This window comes from Trichechus manatus, unplaced genomic scaffold (assembly GCF_000243295.1).
Source record: "Trichechus manatus latirostris isolate Lorelei unplaced genomic scaffold, TriManLat1.0 scaffold00020, whole genome shotgun sequence".
Lineage (NCBI taxonomy): Eukaryota > Metazoa > Chordata > Mammalia > Sirenia > Trichechidae > Trichechus > Trichechus manatus.
The window spans coordinates 14,923,517-14,930,759 of record NW_004443956.1 but is presented as its reverse complement, the minus strand read 5'-3'; positions in this window follow the sequence as shown (position 1 = coordinate 14,930,759).

Genomic DNA, 7,243 nt, shown 5'->3' with positions numbered 1-7,243 from the left:
AATAGGGAACCCAAGGTCGAGAAGGGGAGAGTGTTGACATGTCGTGGGGTTGGTAATCAATGTCACAAAACAATATGGGTAATAATTGTTTAATGAGAAGCTAGTTTGTTCTGTAAACCATCATCTAAAGTACAATAAAAAAAAAAATACAGCCTAGGAAACCCTATGGAACAAGTTCTACTTTGTCACATAGGATCACTATGAGTCAGAATCAACTCAACAACACATAACAATTCTTGCTTATGCAGAGACATCCACCACCACATTCCAATATACAACTCCGTTCAGTATCCACTTGTCTAATAGAATTGTTGCCAAACAAATTACTGCTTGCTAGTTTTGGAAAATGTAACCATTAGTAAAGTGTCAGCAGAGCAGAATTTCCTTCCCTCTTCTCCGTAGGCCTCCCTACATGCTTTTCCTTCCCCTCCGTTCTCCCCACTCAGCTCTGGTATATGTTGTTGTTAGGTGCCGTTGAGTTGGTTCCAACTCATAGCAACCCCATGTACAACAGAAAGAAACACTGCCCGGTCCTGCACCATTCTCTTGATTGTTATTATGCTTGAGTTCATTGTTGCAGCCATTGTGTCAATCCATCTCATTGAGGGTCTTCCTCTTTTTTGCTGACCTTCTGCTTTACCAAGCGTGATGTCCTTCTCCAGAGACTGATCCCTCCCGATAACATGTCCAAAGTATGTGAGACTAAGTCTCCCCATCTTTGCTTCTAAGGAGCATTCTGGCTGTATTTCTTTCAAGACAGATTTGTTCATTCTTTTGGCATTCCATGGTATATTCAATATTCTTCGCCAATACCATAATTCAAAGACATCAATCCTTCTTCGGTCTTCCTTATTCATTGTCCAGCTTTCCCATGCATATGAGGCGATTGAAAACACCACAGGCTTGGGTCAGGTGCACCTTAGTCCTTAAAGTGACATCTTTGCTCTTTTGGCATTCCATGGTATATTCAATATTCTTCGCCAACACCATAATTTAAAGACATCAATCCTTCTTTGGTCTTCCTTATTCATTGTCCAGCCTTCCCATGTATATGAGGCGATTGAAAACACCACAGGCTTGGGTCAGGTGCACCTTAGTCCTTAAAGTGACATCTTTGCTTTTTAACACTTTAAAGAGGTCTTTTGCCCTAGATTTGCCAAATGCAATACATCATTTGATTTCTTGACTGCTGCTTTCACGGGTGTTAATTGTGGATCCAAGTAAAATGAAATCCTTGACAACTTCAGTCTTTTCTCTGTTTATCATGATATTGCTTATTGGTCCAGTTGTGAGGATTTTTGTTTTCTTTATGTTGAGATGTAATTCACACTGAAGGCTGTGGTCTTTAATCCTCATCATTAAATGCTTCAAGTCGTCTTCACCTTCAGCAAGCAAGGTTGTGGAAACCAGAAATTATTATCCTCCCTAAACAAAGTGATAAAAACCTGGAAGAACAACAGCAGGTCCTGAAAAGTGATTCTGATAATAATGAAGGGATCAAAATACATACTGCATAAAAACAGAGTAAAAATAGATTCTTTTAGAGTGAAAATAATGGACCTATTATGGGTGATCCCTGTGAATGTAAGCTTCATATAGTTTCACCACCAGCTATCTCCTTTTTCCTCCCCTCTCTCTTGCCTCACCCACCTCCCTCTGCCCCCAAGTCACTGGGCAGGGACACAGTGCCCAGTAGGGCAGCTTCAGGACATGGGACTTATGCAGTCACACAGGGCCCTGAGTTTAGAAGGGCCCCGTGCTGAGTAGAATGCTCTGCTGTCACCATCTTGATATTCTTGGTAATTTTTTAACGGGGGGTTCCATATTTTCATTTTGCACTGGGACCACAAATCCCATAGTTGGTTCTAATGCCTGATCTTACAGCGGTGAAAGTCAATGTCAATTACCCTGATTTACATTCCTAGCCATCATGAGAGAAATGAAGGCTAGTCTGTTGGGCACAAGGGCAGGGATCTTTGTCTTTCAGTCAGTCCCCAGCACCCAGCATGGGAACTGGCACATGGTTATAATTCTGTAAATTTTTGTGGGATGGAGTGGAATGGGATGGGATGGGATGGGATGGGATGGGATGATTTGGGATGAGATGGGATGGGATGGGATGGGATGGGATGGGATGGGATGGGATGGGATGATTTGGGATGGGATGGGGTGGGATGGAATGGGATGGGACAGGATGGGACAGGATGGGACAGGATGGGATGGGATGGGATGGGACAGGATGGGAGGAGAGGCAATGAAGGTGTGCAGTACTAACTCAAGCACTATTTCAGCTAAACACCCCCCAAAACAAAATAACTGCCCTTTCCTCTCAGTCTCCTTTGTTTTCCAAAATAAGGAAGGGATATGTGTCTTCTCCTAGAGACCAGCAATCCAATCTAATCTGTCAACATAGATATTTGAAATCAGGTCACTTCCTCACTGGCATAGAGTGAATTCTACCTTAATACCTTCATTTGCATGGCCAGGATTCAGGTCATTGTAGCTGCTAGTCTGGAGGCAGCCACACACATAGACTCACCCTACCCACCCCTCCCTCTATACATCATCCTGACAGATCCCATCTTGCTGGCGGGACCTATTATTTCATACTGTGTAATGCATGCTGTGTCCTCTACTTCAAATAGTCCTCCCCCATGTCCTCCTTCAAGACTCACTTCCAAAGTGGTGTCCTCCCAGAAGCTTCCCTGACCATTCACTCTTCTTACGCATACCCACCCCAGCCCTTGCTGAGTTCTATGCCCTGCTTTCCTCAGCCTCCTTGTTATGGATTGAATTGTGTCCCCAGAAAATATCTGTCAACTTGGCTAGGCCATGATTCCCAGTCTTGTGTGATTGTCTACCATTTTGTTATCTGATGTGATTTTCCTATGTGTTGTAAATCCTACCTCTATGATGCTAATGAGGCAGGATTGGAGGCAGTTATGTTAATAAGGCAGGATTTTTTACAAGATTAGGTTGTGTCTTAAGCCAATCTCTTTTGAGATATAAAACAGAGAAGTGAGCAGAGAGACATGGGGACCTCATTCCACCAAGAAACAAAAGTCAGGAGAATAGCACGTCCTTTGGACCCAGTGTCCCTGTGCTGAGAAGCTCCTTGACCAGGGAAGATTGATGATAAGGACCTTCCCCCTGAGCTGACAGAGAGAAAACCTTCCCCTGGAGCTGACACCTGAATTTGGACATCTAGCCTCCTAGACTGTGAGAGAATAAATTTCTCTTTGTTAAAGTCATCCACTTGTGGTATTTCTGTTATAGCAGCACTAGATAACGAAGACACTCCTAAACTTACTGCTTACCCAATTGAACAGTTAATGGTTTACTTGCCTGTGATCTCCTTAGGACCACAACTACTAACTACTAACCTGTTGCCATCAAGTCAACTTCGACTCATGGCAATCCCACGTGTGTCAGGGTAGAACTATACCCCATAGGATTTTCAATGGCTGATTTTTTGGAAGTAGATAGCCAGGCCTTTCTTTCCAGGTGCCACTGGGTGAACTCAAACCTCCAATCTTTTGGTTAGTAGCTAAGCACTGTAACCATTTGTACCACCCAGGCACTTCTCTTGAGGACCATAACCATGTCTTATTCATCTTTTACCCTGCACCCACCCTGCTCTCTCCTCCCCCATATCTAAAATGTCTTGTTCTCTAGCTAACCATAGTGCTTAACATTTCACCATTCTTTTAGGTTAATAAATTAGTTTTTAAAACATCTGCTATTAAAATGCAATTACCTTGAGATAGATGGCACATTAATCTATTATCCACTATAATAATTGAGTAGGAATTAGCCTGAATGGAATTAGTTTTTAAAGTAAACAGACACAACCCAGAGGCATGAGAATAGAGTGAAATAGAGAAGCTGAAAGAGTGGGCTCCACCCCACGGAGTTTGGAGCTGACAGGGAGTTGCTGACAAGGGCACAGGAAAGGGACATGTGACCACAGTGGACTACCAGCTCCTGAGGCAAGAGTTGAGGTATATGAAAAGTCACAGAAGACAAATTTGCCTACCTGATTGGAGGTGTGAAGGAATATGTCCCCCAAGATGCAGTTACCCTCTGCCAAAATGTTTTCAACACATTCTATAGACATTTATTAAGTACCCTTTAGGGGCTAAGCAGTGGCCTAAGTGACTGGGGTCTAAAGATAAATACACCTCCAAGAAGGTGGAAAGGAGCAGGTACATACACACTCACCATAATACAGGTCAGTCTATAAGCATGCGAGAATAGGGTGGGGCATCTTGGGGAGCACTGAGGAGAGAACAATTCATTTTGATTACGAGAACTGGGAAAAGCTCCACAGAGGAAGAAATATTTTAAAAATAAAATAATACATGTCGTGGGGTTGTTAACCATTGTCATAGGGCAATATGTGTACTGTTTAATGAGAAAATATTTGTTCTGTAAACTTCCATCTAAAGTACAAAAAAAAGAAAAGAATTATCTACGTGAGATCAAATTGACAACAGCAACTCGAGAGGTTTGATGGGAAGCATAAGGGACAGTGAGTTGAAGATGATGGTGATGGAATAATTTGGAAAATGATAGTGAGAATAGCAGCACAACTGGAAGAATGTAATCGATGTCACTGAATTGTACATGTAGAAATTTTTGAAATGGTGTATCTTTGGCTATGTATATTTTCACCAAAAAAAAAAAGGGGGGGAGTCCAGTGACAAGGGCCAGAAAGCAGAAGGGGACAAGGAAGCTGGTGATAGGGAACCCAAGGTTGAGTAAGGATATTGTTGATGTGTTGTGAGATTGTTAACCATTGTCATAGGGCAACATTTGTAGTAACTGTTAAATGAGAAACTATTTTGTTCTGTAAGCCTTCATCTTAAGTGAGAATAACAGCACAATTGGAAGAGTGTAGTCAATGTCACTGAACTGTGTATGTAGAAATTTTTGAAATGATGTATCTTTGGCTATGTGTATTTTCACCAAAATAAATGGTTGAGAATTTGGAGGGTTGATAGGTTATGGAGTTGTTAACCAATGTCATAAAACAACATGTGTACTACTGTTTCATGAGAAACTATTTGTTCTGTAAGCCTTCACCTGAAGTACAATAAAATATAAAAGATAAATAATAAAAAAAAAAGTCCTCCAAGGTCGAGAAGGGATAATGTTAACATGTCGTGGGACTGTTAACCAACGTCATAAAACAATATGTGTACTGTTTACTGAGAAACTATTTGTTCTGTAAACCTTCATCTAAAGTACAATAAAAAAATAATATAATAATAAAAAGTACAAAAGAGTGAATAGCATTTGCAAAGGCACAGAGGCTTATTTCAGGAAGTGGCTGGTAGTCCAGTCTAGTCAGATGTAGGATACATGGGTTAGGATGAGGTTAGAAAGAAAGGTTTGAGATCAAATCGGGGAAAACTTTCAAGGCTATGATATAACATTTGTACTTTATTTAGATAATAAATATTAAAAGATTTTTCAAGAGGGAAATGTGTGTGTGTGTGTGTGTGTGTGTGTGTGTGTGTATGTTTCTGCGTGAAGAGAGTGGGGATGGTGAGACAGGATGCGAGGAAATTAATCAGGGAACTACTGCGGTAGTTCAAACAGAACATTATGATGGCAATAGGAATAGAAAAACCATTTCAGAGGTAGAAATTAAAAGTCTCAGGGACCAGTTGGATTTTTTTTTAAAGTGAGGAAGAGGAAGAAAAAATAATTGATATTTCTAGTTTGGCTGCCTATGTGGATGGTGAAGCCATTAATTGAGATCAAAGAAAGATCAGACCACTCAGTTTGAGGTTCTTCTATGACATCCATGTAGAGATGCTTGAAAAGCAATTGGAAACTTTGTTTAGGAGCTTAGCAGAGAGCGCAGGTACTGTTCATTGCTACTGCACATGAGAAAGAGCTAACTAATTCTTATGTTTGGAAGGGGCATGGTGAATTGTGGGGATATTAATCTCTATCTTTGCCTATGAAACAGGGATATAGAAATGTCAAAACTCTCCCTGCTGCACCACAGGTCTCCTTGTACCAGTTACCTGTCCTGCTCTTTCAGTTGTGATGTGTTTGGCATACATCCCAGTTTTAATTATTCAGTCCCATTGTCTCTCTAAATTTATTTGTACTTGTCAGACTATTCATCCCAGTTTTTGGCTTGGACAACAAGCACCTTAGTCATCAGTTAACTATAAAACACAAATTCTACCACTGGTTTAAATATACTTTCAGTGTCACATAAACACTGTTATGGATTGAATTGTGTCCCCCAAAGAGATATGTTGAAGTCGTAACCCCTGGTACCTGTGAACATGACCTTGTTTGGAAATAGGGTCTTTGAAGATGTTACCAGTTAAGTTCACATGGGGTCATGCTGGAGTAGGGTGGGTCCTAAACCAACATGAGTGCTGTCCTTATAAAAGAGGAGAAGAGATAACAGAGAGACACACGGAGAGAATATAGTCATGTGAAGATGAAGTCAGAGATTGGGATAATTTACAAGCCAGGGAATGCCAAGGATTGCTGGGAACCACCAGAAGCTGGGAGTGAGGCATGGGATGGTCTCTCCCTCAGAGCCCTCAGAAGGAATTAATACCCTAATTTTGGAGTCTTAACCTCTAGAATTGTGAGACAATAAATTTCTGTTCTTATCAGCCACCCAGTTTGTGGTACTTTGTTACAGCAGCCCTACAAAGTCATATAAACATAGAGACAATTCCTGACTTAGTCACTGAACAAGCACATACCCCATCAGATGACCCCATTTACTCTAAATTTTTATCACAGTGCTTCTACTTTACAACTATCTTGGAAAAAAATCCAGGGGCTCTTAGGAAAACTGGTTTAAGAAATGGAAGAAGGAAAGAAGTAATAAAGAAAAAGAGACCAGCTTAAGAGAGATGATCCCAGGTCGAACTTCCAGGTATAGCTGGTCTGCCTCAAAGTACCTTCTGCAGTAAAGGTTATACAAGAAAATAGACGAGGGACAATTAATCCTGTCATTATAAGAAAGGCATTATTAATATCCTGGTGCTACAGATTCTGGAATTGCACTTTGTGTCCTTGCCTGAAATTCTAGATTCCATTATTTTAGAAGTGAATAACTCTGGGAGGGTTAAGGGATACAGATTGTTCACATATAATTGATGTTTGCTTTCCTCAGCCAGTTCCTCTAAGGATATGGGAGTTTTGGTACAGGGTGCAAAGGATAAGGGCACAGAGAGAAGAGGGTTTTTTTTTTTTTCTT